Below are 13,768 nucleotides of genomic sequence, written 5' to 3'. Positions count from 1 at the left end.
CCCGCTGTTTCACTGTGTTATCCAGAAATTTCAGTGAAATTATATCCCCTGCCCTAAAGGGGGACCTATAGCCAATGACTGACTGAAACAGATATATAAAATATGTAGCGCTCTGTGCTGCCATTCATATCCTAGAGCTCTCTCTGGGATCAGGCCAAGATTAGGTCAGCTAAACCCAGATCTTTGCTTGGTTTCTTCTCCTGCCCAATCCTGCTTCCTTCCTTCCAGCTCTCTCCTGGCCACCTCACTCAGCATTTTACTTTCACAAGAATCCCTGCCTGTGCGGCTCTCTTTTGGGAACTCAATCTAAGATAGGTAGCAAGCAAGCATTTAATGAACCAAACTACACTAACCTAAGAGACCCTCATTTTATAGTTGAGTAAACTCAGGCCTAGAAAAGCTTAGGGACTTATGTAGAGTCAACAGGTAGTTCAAAACAGAGCTAAGACCCAAACCCTGCATTCCCCACCTCAGATCCCCTGTTTTCACCAAGATAGAAGCTGATACAGAGACGACTACGATCTCTACAAACTTTCTCAGGTAGGTATAAAAACACTTTTCTAGTTAAAAAACAGCCATCAATAATTAATCAATAATTTTCAATAATTTTCCTGAATTTAATCAATAATTAAATTCAGGAAAACAAGAATGCAGCAATGAAGTAAAAAAGATGAAACAAGCATTTATAAGCCCACTAGCTCTCCTACCTAGTGTATATGGTCCTGGCCTCCTGGTTACTGAATCCCCTCACTCTGATTTTTGACCGACTTATTGTTAAGCTCTCAAAACCAATGGAAATAACATTTACCAAATGTTTTCTAAATAATAAAATCTACTGCTGAGAATGACTAAGTAATATTATATTTTCCCATAGTTCACCTTCCTGGCACTAAATCAATTCCAGGATCAGCTGGTGGCTAGAAATTTCCATTGCCTCAGGGGAAAATCAAGGAAGCAGGTTTAAAACTAATGGTCTGACAGCCTGAAGCCAGTTGTGTCCTCACAGATCTCCAAATGGATCTCAAATTTTATGGCTTCTAATAAGTGCCTCAAAATAACTATAAGAAGGCAATCGAAACACAAGAAAAACTGGGTCCCAGAAGAAGAAAAGTGATCTCCACCTACAGCAAAGGAAAAGGTGTGATTTCAGTATTATATGGGTAGAGCAAGTCAAGGTGAACAAAAATCAGAACAACTTCCTGGTTTTACGTGCTTATGTAAAAGGTGACATGGCTGAATGGAAGCCAAAGTTTGGCAATAAGGTGGGTAAAAGACTTTCCAGGGAGAAGTAAACATTTCTATTTCTCTATCATTTCTCCTGGGATGTGGGGTTGGGGGGGGGAGTAGGTATTTGATTCATTTTATTTACCTTAGAAATAGTTACCATCCCCCCCCTCCCCAAACTACAATTTCCTGTTTTTGTTTGTTGGATTCCAGTTTTGCTTCTTTGGGAATACTCTGGTTTACTATTTCTTGAGCACCTACTGTGTGCCAAGTACTATCGGGAGTTGGAGGCAGGAAGTTACTGAGACTAAGGGGGTTTGCGGGCTCTCCGAAGAGAAAGCTGCTCGGAAGGAAGAGTATATCCAATCCAGGCAATATTAATTGGGCAGTTGGTACAATAGCGGCTTGTTTGGGGCCCCGCTGGGGTAAGAAGGAAGGAGCCCTGTGCCTAGGAAGTGTCTCTCCCTAACAGAGTAAGTGGCCCATCCGACACGTACTTCCGCTGTCCACAAATATAGCAAATAAACCACAAACATGGGGACTGAAAGGTGAATGACACAGACTGCCAATCAAGCAATTAGAGTGCCTGGGAAATGGAGAGCACAGCAGAGGCTCTCCGCCTAGCCCAGGGGGTGGATGGACTGAGGGGGTTTCCAGCAGCAAGACAATGGCTTCCAGAAAGACCTAGTGAGGGACAGATGTGAGCAAGAGGAAATAAACGAGGGGAGAGATAGAGAAAGAGACCAGGGACTGTAAAGATCCAAAGGTCCAGTCTGGCTGAGCACAGTGTGTGGGGGGAGGGGGTCCGGGGGGGCAGGGGACAGCCAGGGTGAGTGCTGCAAAGTTGGGGGGTGGCAAATGGTGGGACTACGAAAGGCCTTCCCTGAACTGTCAGTTTAAACTGGTGACTCCTTTCGAGGCCCCTTATCATAAGCTCTGGTTACCTTCTTTATTTGCTTCCTGGGTTATTACCCAGCTCCAATCCCACACCATCCTGAACAGAATGTGAGGTTTTGAGGGCAGAAGGCTTGGCTAGTCTTGGTCACTGCTCAGTCCAAGGTGCCTATAGGAGTGTCCAGCACACTGGAGTCACACCATAATGGCAACTTTGGAAGCCAAGGGAAGGGTTCAAACTCGGCTCAAAGAGAGCCATAAAAGGATCAAATAGGGAAATGCCGTGCCCAGATTGCAGTTTAGATGACTCTGGCTGAAGTGCAGAAAATGGGCTCAAAGGCATGGTAGGGAGTAGGGAAGCAGGCAGGGGGAGAAGCAGGTGGGTTCAAGAGATATTTTAAAAGCTGGACTGTCTAGGAGGGAAGGGAAGAGGTCAGGGGGCAATCTAGATGATTTTCCGAATTTCTGGCTGGGTATCCACCTACTGAGAGAGAAGTTTCGGTTTTGTTTTGCTTGGTTTTGTTGGCACATATATGTGAGAAATTTTCAATGATTGTTTGGGGAGTAAACGGCTGACTGACCAACCGGACTCCCCACTGGCAGGGACCCACGAATGGGGTGGGGTCGCCTTACAAACCAGCTAAGAAGGTTGTAGCTTATTCTGCACACAGCGGGGAAGATCACAGTTTTTAGTGGGGAGGAGACACATCAGTTCTGGATTTTAGAAAGATCGACCTGGTGAGTGTGTGAGGACAAAGCCAGAGTGAGATAGAAACTAATCAGGAAAGTATTCCCAAAAAAGAGATTTCAGAACTGTCCGCTTTCCCTGAAAACTAGAGCTGCCTTTTCATAATAATCCTATCGTGGACAATTTTATACTGTACCTTTTTATGTATTGCCTTTCTTCCAAACATATTCTAAAGATGATATATCATAAGTGTAGAAGCTTACTTTAAAAATTAAAATACAAAACCACAAAAACAAACTACTCTGTTAAAGCATTTGCATTATACAAAGTCCTAAGCTGAAGTGCTCAGGGAGGGTCAACGTTATAAAGCAGCTCTTCCTCACACTGACCCTGCAAGGCGAGTCACTGCGCTTGGAAAGAAAAGCCACACTTTCACCTCACAAATCTGCTCTGAGGAACGTCTACAGTGCTTTACTGTGGCACTGACGTTGCATGCTTTATCAAACCGAGGCCAAATATTTATCAAGTGATATCTAACCATCCAGAATTCATTCTGAGAAAGAAGAAAACTTCCAACTATGAAATAACATTTACCATAAACATTACCATTAACATTTACCACGCCTGAGAGGCCCAACCTCCTCGGTTCATTAAAAGCAAACCCAACAAGGGACGTCCTCAGAGTCTCTCCCACAAAACTCAGGTCCACTAATACAGAAGTCAGGTGACAGAGTCCGTGAGCAAAGAGGTATTGGCTCCGTGGTCGCAGGATGGGCAGTTGCTTAGTCGGCTTAGGGGGTGACAGGGGCCTCTGGCACCACATCTCTCGGCCGAACGTGTTGCTGGCCCCATGGGAGAGGGCGGGGAAGGAGTGGGTAGCAGGCCGCGTGGGTCACTGGGACGATGCAAATCTTGGGTCTGCAGGTGGGGCCAGAGCAATCTGGGGCCCTGGAATTCTTCTTGTAGAACGGGACTCACCACATTCTCACTCTTTGTTCCTTCCCCAAACATGAATCTCCATGCCAACTGCTCAGGTTGCAAAGAGAAACCCAACCCATGCCCTGCGCTGAGCTCCTCTGGGGTGGGGGGCATTCTCTGCCTTACACCTGCTGCCTAAGGTCACGCAGACGGGGGTCCCGCACCACTCCAGGGGGAGCTATTCCTGTAGGCTCCGTAGCTGCCCCTAGCACCGCTGGAATGAAGCGGGGAGGCAGTCCTGGCCCCTAGCTGGGCGCTGGTTGAGCTGACAGCGCCCTCTTTAGTGACATAGAGCCCACGTCCTAGCTTAGAAGCACTGCATGCGGCCCTTGTGAACAGCTGTGTTTGCTCCCCTGCCCCTCAGTTCCTCTTGCTGTTGCGACAAGTTACCCCAAATGTAATGTCTTAATATGACCCCAATCTATTGCTTTACCATTCTGGGGACTAGTTAGTCCAAACACAGGGGTCAAGGGGTCTGCAGGGCTACATTTTTTCTTCTGGCAGCTGGAGGGGAGAAATCGGTCTCCTGGCCTTTTGCAACTTCTAGAAGACTGCCACATTTCTTGGCTGGTGCGCCCAGCCAGCAGTCACATCACTCCAGCCTCTGCTTCCAACGTATCATCTTCTCCCTCTTACAACGCCCTGTGTTTGCTTATGGCCCACACAGATAACCCCTCACCTCAAAATCCTTAATTGGATCACAGCTGGGAAGACTCTTTTGCCACATAAAGCAACATATTCTCTGTTCTGGGCATTAAGAGTGAACTTGCTGGGGAGCTGCTGTTCTGCCTTCCACAGCCCCCAGGTGCATTGGGTCCTTCAGGGGCTCGGATTTATTGGACACCTGTCATTTCTAGGTATTAGACTATGTGCCAGGAATACGGAGGGGAATAAAGCAGAAGCATTGGGAAAGGCCCTATAAGTAGAAGTTATGAGTCTTGTTTGTGCTTTGTATGGACCGTGCAGCTCTATTTTAAAAAATATTAAATGACGGTATTTTAAATAAAAGAGATTATAATCGGGGCACCTGGGTGGCTCAGTGGGTTAAGTCTCTGCCTTCAGCTCATATCATGATCTCAGGGTCCTGGGATCGAGTGCCACATCGGGCTCTCTGATCATCAGGGAGCCTGCTTCCTCCTCTCTCCCTGCCTGCCTCTCTGCCTACTTGTGATCTCTCTCTGTCAAATAAATAAATAAAATCTTCTAAAAAAAATCTTTAAAAAAAGACAGATTATAATCGAACACCTGAATTTTTGGGCTTCCCTGCATGAACTGGAGGGGTACCTGTCTATTCCCACAGAGGGGGGGAGGGAATGGGTAGTGAGTGGGGCTGGGGCCACCACGCTGGGTCCCTTCCTGCCGCACCAGCTGGTGCTTGGCTCACAGCGACACACTGGTCATGGTGAGCATTTGGGTCCGGACACCACAGCCTTAAGCAGAAATGGCAAAGTGGAAAAAAAAAAAAAAAGAGAGAGAGAGAAAAAAGAAATGACAAAGTGGGGTGCCAAGATATTCACTGTGGAACCTGAAGAAAATATTAAAAATTCACAGTCTGCTTTAATCTAAAAAAAAATAAGACTCTAGAACAATAAGAATTCTTTATTCAGCTCTAATTTACAGATTGATGGCTGTCCTGCCTCAGTTGCCCAGTTGAGACCAGGCATGTGTCTCACCTGCTGGGTACCAAGTCTCTCTGAGGGTGAAGTAGGAACTCTACAGGACAGAAAGACGGACACCGATGCCTCCCTCTCTTTTCCATTCACTGACACACCACACGTGGTATGCCTGGACAACTGAGCTTACAGTTGTTATTTCACTATAACTACACAAATCCTCACTAACAGGATCAGTTGCTCTTTAAAATTCCCACAAATAAGCCAGAGATTAAAAATAGAGAGAAATAATTCGAAGACCAGTAAAGGCAAAAGGAACTGGAAGGGCTGGCCTTTCTCCTCTTCCTGTTCAAGTTCTTCATCAGCCCAAAGTCAAAGCAGTAATATTCTAATGAGATCTGATAAGAAGGTCATCAAAAATTGTTGAACTATTGACAACATGAGTCTAGTGCTGAGTACATGTTGTACCTTGAGAAAGTAGTTAGTGATAGCAGGATTGATATTTGATTTGCAAATAGGGATATGCTGAGAGCCAACGCTAAGACTATTCTCACTGAGACAGTATGTTTACCAGACAAAGTGGCTCCTTGCTGTGGCAAGACTCTCCAAGCTGAGGACATAATCAGTCCCTCAAGGACTGAGAGCAGAGCTCACTTATGTTTGACAATTAGATTTCTTCAAAGCAACAGGCTGAATCATCCAAAGAAGTCAGAAAGAAACCTAAAATTAGATCCCACATCTAGCTACTCAAGAAGATGTTCTTCAAAGTGCCCCAAAACAGCTTTTGATGAGACCACAGTATCCAATATTTGGGCTGCCATTAGAGCCATGGGTGAGGCAATATGTTAAAAATACAAGAGTCCTCCCTTATCTATGATTTCAGTTACCCATGGTCAGTCATGGTCCGGAAGCGGATGATCCTCCTTCTGACATATCTTCAGAAGGTCAATGGCAGCCGAAAGCTACGTTACAACGCCTCCGCCATTCACGTGGTTCATCTCATCACACAGACATCTCACAGCATCATGAGAAGGGTGAATGCAGTATAATAAGATATCTTGAGAGAGTGAGACCACGTTCATGTAACTTTTAATAGTCTATTTTTACAATTATTCTCTTACTATGCCTAATTTACAAATTAGACTTTATCACAGGTATATATTATAGAAAAAAACATAGTACATGCAAAGGTTCGATACTATCCATGATTTCAGAATCCACTGAGGGGCCCGGAATGTATCTCCTGTGGGTAAGGGGGAACTACTGTATATGCTATGGAACTCCAGAAACGTTTCCTATCTGCATTCTGTACCCCTCCATGGGTGTCTAATCCATTGGCTTTTAGCCTCATACCCAAGGTAATCACACAGGTGATGAGGAAAGAGGGTAATGAGTAGAAAAGGAGGGAAATGAACATTACTGAGAAGTTGTCTGACAGTAAGAAAGTCTTACACAGTATTTTACTCGAGCCTCTCTGAAGAAGTCAAGTATTTCAATTGTACAGATGCAAAATTAAGACCTAGAGAAGGAAAACTAAGACTTTCCCAAAGCCAGTCTGAGAACACAAGATGGCACCCGGGTTGAAGCCCTAGTCCATCTGACTCCAAAATTACCACTTGGCCATCACCCTACACTGACCACTGGTTCAATCAAACCATTCCCTGCGCTCCCAGATCTCCCTTTTCTGCAACTGGAACCTTGCCTCTCAAAGCCACATCAAAGCTTCAGACTGCAGCCCCAGACCTCCAGTACTGGGCGCAATCCACCCTTAGGGCCAAGCAGGAATCAGGGAAGGAGGAAGAAGATGGGAGAAGGAGCTTGGAAGGGCCCACACACAGGGCAGGGGTTGGGAGAGGGAGTACTGCAGTCAGTCCCCAAGCAACTGGGGTAAGAGTGAAGGGTCCATAGTACAAATGCCATCCTGGCTGGAACTCGACTCCCAAGCTCCTCGTGAAATCACGAGATGGTGTAGGGAGCAATGGCACTATTTTTCTGTTCTATGCCTAAAATGAAGTAAATAAGCATTCAGATTTTAATCCGAATCCTACAAAGAGATACAAGGCCTTTGATTTATAATGTTTTATCTTTAAAAAGTCTCAGAGGACGTCTTTCTTTGAACTACACTAAATTACAAGGAGCCAAGCAGGGCGAGAAGGCCCAAGCGCACGACTGGTTGTGTAAAAAGTCCCAATAATTAGCTTTCATTAGTAATCCTTCACTCCTGGAAAGCGCCATGGAAATGCAAAGCATTTCCAGTGACTGAGGTCCAGAAAATGTAGGTGAACTTGTGGAGGTACTTCTAGAACAACAGGCCAGGCCAGCAACCAAAGAATTTCGGGACGAATTTAAGGCCCCACAGGCCGGCGGGTCGCCGCAGCCCAGCACCTCCCACCGGCCCGGGCCAGGCGCAGAGCTGCACAGGCTCAGAAGGGAGGGCGGTGGGATTCGTTCGCTCTGCTGGGAGTGCACCCCGGAGTCCAGCTCCGAAACCCCCGGTCGGCGGCGAGGGCCCTGCGAAGCTCGGGAGGGGCCCCCACCCCGGAACCCACCCCGGGACTCCCCTGGGCTCCCCGGAACTGGCGGGGCGGGCCTAGCGCGGGTGTGTGGGGTGGGGGTGGCTGGAAGTTTCCCGCGGCGGCGCCCACACCCCCGCGCGGAGCCGAACAGTCTCCTCCCCGCCGCCCATCCCAGGAACGTCCGGCCCCGGAGCTCGAGTCGGGGTCGCCGCGCGGCTTCCCGGGGCCCCCTGGAGTCCCGAGAGGGCCCCCACCCTCCGCTGGCAGGCGCGGCGCGGCCGGGGAGGGGACGGGGAGGGGAAGTTGGGCGCGTACCTCCGAGCGCCCCGCGCGCCCCGCAGAGCCCCAGGCAGGCGGCGAGCAGGACGAGGCGGCGGGCCCCGAGCCGCCCCATCCCGCCACGGCGGCCCCGCGCCCGCGCTCGCACCCGGGCGGCGGCCCAGCTACCTGCGCCCGCCCCTCTCCGCCCCGCGGCCGGGGCCCGCAGCCCGGCCAGGGGGCGCCGCCTCCAGCCAGCGCGGGGGGCTGGGCCGGGGCGGGGAGAGCCATTTGCGACCTGCAGCTGTTGCGCGCCACCAGCGCCCGCCCGGGCCGGGCCTCCTTCTCCCAGGCCGCGGGCGAAACCGGGCCGGGGCGGTGGGGGGACAGGCGCCCAACGAGGCGCCGAGGGCAAAGGGTTCGTGGCCCCCGCTCAAGCGGGCGACAGGTGTGGTGAGGTGACATGGGCCAGCAGGAGGTGGTGACAAAGAGAGGCTGGGGAAGGACTAATGGAGGAGGTGGGCTAGTTCCCCAGACCCGGCTGAGGGCGGGGGGTTTGTTCTGCCCTTTGCCGTATGTCCAGTGTATACCCTGCGCGTTGGCACCGGCAAATATGTGTTGGATGAACGACTCGGAGTGGGCGGTGATAAGATGACATAGTCATTCCTTATCAAATGTGAACCTCGTTTGTATTTAAAGGACGGTCCCCCAGGTTTTTTCATTGGATTTTTTGGAGCCTCTGTCAGAGGAATTAATCAAGGCCCAAGGGTCGTGTGTGCAAAAACTCACCTTGTGGTTTGGGCCACATGTTCACAGGAAGAGCCTCCACCCAGTTATGAGGTTTCTGGTAAAATGGACAGGACCAAGATCTGACAAGAACAGGATTTGACCAATAAGAGCCAAGGGCCTTCTAGATCAACTTCTCTTTCCCATGAGTTTCCGGGGCTCTGTTCTCTGCAAGGCTGGGGTTTGACAAAATGCTAACAAAAGGGCTACAAGGGCAATCAATGCCAGTGACGGTGTATTCCTGATAAAATTAAGGATGACTTCATATCCCTTTCCTTTCCTTTTTTAGTTCTGTAGTAAAGTGGGGTTTTGTGTGTGTGTGTGTGTGTGTGTGTGTGTGTGCGCACGCGCGCCTGTTTAAGCACAGAATCCAATTTTGACCTTTTTTGTCAACAGACAACCTGTAATTTGTTTTACTTGGGAGCAGAGGTGTTTGGCCTGCTGAGCACCTCCTCCCCCCTTTCTCCTGGCAGCCTAGCCCTGCATCTCTAGGGGAACTGCTTCCTCCTTCTTGCCCCTTTTCTGCCCCCCACTTCTGGCTGGCTCTGTCCTACCAAAGCGTTAGAGGTCACATAAGTCTGCCTGGGGCTGAGAAGCCAGTTCAGCTCCGACTGGACCAGGCATGCAGAATTTCTCCTGGCAGCCTCAGGGATGCACATAAATTTAAAATATAGGCGGTGCCGAACCAGATTCCCCAGAGAGGCTCCGGTGTGCACCAAGGAGGCTTTATTCAAATGTCACCTCTGGTTAAGAACACAGGCCTGGTGCTTTAAGAGATCTGTGTGCAGATCCCAGCTTGGGTACTAGTGACACTGGTATGTGACCTTGGGCAAATCTCTCATTTGTCTTAACTAGGACACAACTTGCTTGTGTGGTTTAGCTAGCTCATAAGGAGTGATTGTTGAGCATGACACCGGGTACAAGGTAGGGAATCGCTGGACACTCTCATTGTACCTGGGAGCCCAGTCTAGTCTGTGGGGCTTCTCTGGCTGGTTTCTGAGCATCCTTGGGAGACACACAGTCCTAAAAATGAGTCATCTTTGATCCGTCCTTCGGGATGAAGGACTGTCTTATTTTCCTAACATGAGCTTAGCCATATGTACTGCTAAAGACTACTCATGTTCTCCACAGAACAATTCTGATACCAGTTCTAACGTGTGGGCTTTTTCCCCCACCACCAAGCAATATTCTGACAACAGCTGGGTACGACTGGACTCAGTTCTGGCACTATCTTTATGAGATTCCACAGGTTAAGGACTCAGTTACACAGGACCGCCCTCCAGTTGAGATGATAATCACAGGTCCAGATTGCTATGAGGCCTTCTGACTGACTGGTTATAGAGCAGAGGCTCCTGATACTCCCCTACTTGGGATCAATTAATTTGCTAGAATGGCTCACAGGCCTTGGGAAACCAGTTTACACATTAGATAATGGTTTATGTTGGGCAGCAGGAATTCGTGTTCCCTCAAAGGCCCTTGTAACTGGACTAAGAACCAAATAGATAGGAGATAGATTAACAGATTAAATTCAGATTTAATAGGTGTACATGCAGGGAGTCCACAGAGACATGGAAATTCCAAAGACAGACAAAATGAAGTAGATACGTCATTCTGAACTAAGGAGAAGGGGGTAGAGATCTGGGATTTCAGAGGAAAGGAGACAGGTGCTCTTGTACCCCTGTATCCCAGCTACCCAGAGAGAACTTGAAAAAAATCAACTTGTAGTGATGAAGTTCTAGAACCTAGGTGAGGTTCGGTGGGCTGAGGTCCCGAGCCGATGACCAAGAAAGAATTCTTGAGACATCTTTGGTGCTGTTGGGTCCCCCCAAAATTGGGTACCCCAATAATGGGTCCGTGATTAAAGGAGCGAGACTGATACAAAGCGAAGGTCAAGCAAAGCTTTATTTCGCGCCAAGCATCAGGAATCAGAACTACCATCAAACAGACTGGTCGGGGCCGCCCCTCCAGAGAGGACGACCCCTCCCTGCTTTCCAGACTAACTTTTATAGAGCAAAGGCCATGTGGTTGGGCCTGGCCACACACAGGTGGCCAATGAGATTGTAACACACACACAGGAAACTCCACAGTGATGCTAGGTGACAAATTGAATTACAATTTACCCTAGTAGACATTTGAACCAGCCTATCACACCTTGGTTAGGATTGGCGCCAAAAGGCTCCCAAAGGGCGGGGGCCCAAACTCCTTGGTAGCTAGGAGACAGTATGCGCCCCCACTGATTGAATACCTCCACCTGGCCTGACCCACCCTTGTACTTGGACTTTGTTACGTGGGACTGGTTTCCCGGTCAATTTAAGCTTTACAGCAAAATGGCAGTTCAACCGGGGTGGGGCTGCTCTGGCTGAATAGGCCCTTACAGTGCAAGATGGTGGTATATTAAAGCATGGAGACAGGACCTGTGGGAAGGAAGAGCTGCTGCCCTGGGTTGTGAGAGATGGCAGGTTATGTACCTTGCGGTTGGGGGAAGGTGAGGGGAAGGGAGGTTTCATACGCTAAAGAGGGCCTACAAGGTGCCGGGATACCAGTGGCACATGGAATCCTTCCAGTTTACCAGCCTAGAAACTCTCTTAACCCCTCCTTTTGGGTTTTCATGGAGGCTTCATTACATAAGCATGATTGATTAAATCATTGGCCCTTAGGGATTGGATTCAACCTTTAACCCCTCTCCCCTCCTTGGAGGTCAGGGGATGGGACTGAATGTTCCTACTTTCTAATCACACAATTGGTTCCCTTGGCAACCAGCCACTACCTTTCGTGTACCCGAGGCTTTCCAAAAGCCACCTCATTAACATAACAAAAGAGGTGTGGGTTTTTGTTGTTGTTGTTGTTGTTTTTGTTTTTGTTTTTAAAGATATTCTCTTCACTTAGGAGCTCCAAAGGGTTTTAGGAGAAGCAAAAAATTAAGACAAAATATTAATTTCTTATTATAAATCGCAAATCACACCACGTTAGTAATTTCTTTTACCCCACTGCCCATAGTAGTTCTGATTTTTTTGAGGTTGAAGAGTCCTAGACCCTGTGGGTGGGAGTCCCTATAGCTCTGGCTCTAGTTGCTGTGGCCGACACTCAGCAGTTAAGCCTCAGCAACAAGAATTATTCTATTTGGGTTTTAATCTGAATACTGGTTCACTCAGAAATAAAGGTATAAAGAACAGAGAATGAATATAGAGAAATGAAGGGATAAGAGCAGAGAGACGAGCACCGGTTCAGTGTTCACTGAACTCTGTCTCCCGAATGCAAAAGGCACAGGAAGATGAATTCAAGCGTCTACTGTCAAGGATGTGGCAAGGTAGAGAGAGGTGTAAGAAACATACAGCAGTAGTTTTAACAAAGGTAAATTAGGGCCTGGGCCAGGCTACTGGGCCCAAGATCCTCTTCTCTGAAACTTTCCATGACGCATATACTTTTGATGACATGACTGGTTTGAGCGGTCATCTCTGATTTAGCCTTTAGCCAACTCCACACCCTCTGACCCCACAGAATAGAGCCAGGGTGAGTTCCTGATCTAAAGGGCAAACAAGAATATCAAAGGGGATACCCTCTCAAAACTTTCAACCAAGAGGAACTAAGAATACAATGAATTTGTGGCAGTTACGGGGCCAAGAGGTCACGTGGAGATAGTGCCTTAGTGAGCACCAACCAAAGACCCATGTCTACTGAAGTAATGGGAGAACAGAGGCTATGAGCCCGGAGAGAAAGCCACCTGCGTTTGTCTCAGTGTTTGCAAGAGGAGATTGGTCCCATGTCCCAGAGAAAAGCTGATTATGAGGGACAGTCAGAGCCACAGGCAATAGCTGTTAGTGGTTTCTCATTCCCATGAAACCCAGATATGCCTCCTGAATTTTGTTTCCATGAAATTCTTCTGAGCTCTTCTGCTAAATCCACACTTTGCTAGAGCTAGTATACAACTCTAGCTTCACAAATCCAGGTGTGCATGAATGATCATTTTTCTATATTTTTCCCAAACTCAGCTTGCTTTCAGTTTTGACTTCCCAGTTTGCTGTGGTGTATCTCAGTCAACTGAGGTTTTTGCTCCTGCGTCTCCCTCCCTAAGTTGTGTGGAAGTCCCGTGGGACTTAATGTATTGTGCCAAGACATCAGGGGAGACTGAGAGAAGAGGCATGGTGGTTCGCTGCTCCTCAGTGCCCTTGTGGGGGTGACTTCTGAGACATTCCTCACCCCATGTGGCCTTTGGATGTCAGTCTACACAGGCTTTATAGAGACAGTCTCAATCCCCCATGAATAGCTCTGTCAGAAACTTTTCTGTTTCTCCCAAGCCACTCTGAATGTTGTCAGCCAATCTGGGGCAGGACTCTTTGTGAAGCTGGGTAAGGCCTTGGCTGCCAAGACTCACCACAGGCATTTTCTCTGCTGGTGTCTTACTGTCTTCTTGAAGCCCATAAAGCTCCATGTAGGGATTGTACTGCTTCCATGGGGCCCTGCCTTCCTTTAGGATCCACCAATGTCACCATTCTGGCCGCTTCCCCTGATTATCCTGTCCCCCAAGGCAGGAAACCCTATTCCTCTCAGTCTGTTGGGTGTTGAGAGGAGCATTATATAGACCAAGATGGAGTTCAGCCACTCAGCAGAATTGGATATGAAATCATGTGTGTGATTATTGAAAAATAAAGTTAGCATTCTTTTTTTTTTAATTTTTTTTAAATTTTATTTTTTATAAACATATAATATATTTTTATCCCCAAGGGTACAGGTCTGTGAATCGCCAGCTTTACACACTTCACAGCACTCACCATAGCACATACCCTCCCCAATATCCATAACCCCACCCCCCC

This window comes from Enhydra lutris, unplaced genomic scaffold, assembly GCF_002288905.1.
Source record: "Enhydra lutris kenyoni isolate GAN:26980312 unplaced genomic scaffold, ASM228890v2 scaffoldscaffold5, whole genome shotgun sequence".
Classification (NCBI taxonomy): Eukaryota; Metazoa; Chordata; class Mammalia; order Carnivora; family Mustelidae; genus Enhydra; species Enhydra lutris.
This window is presented reverse-complemented; position numbering follows the sequence as displayed.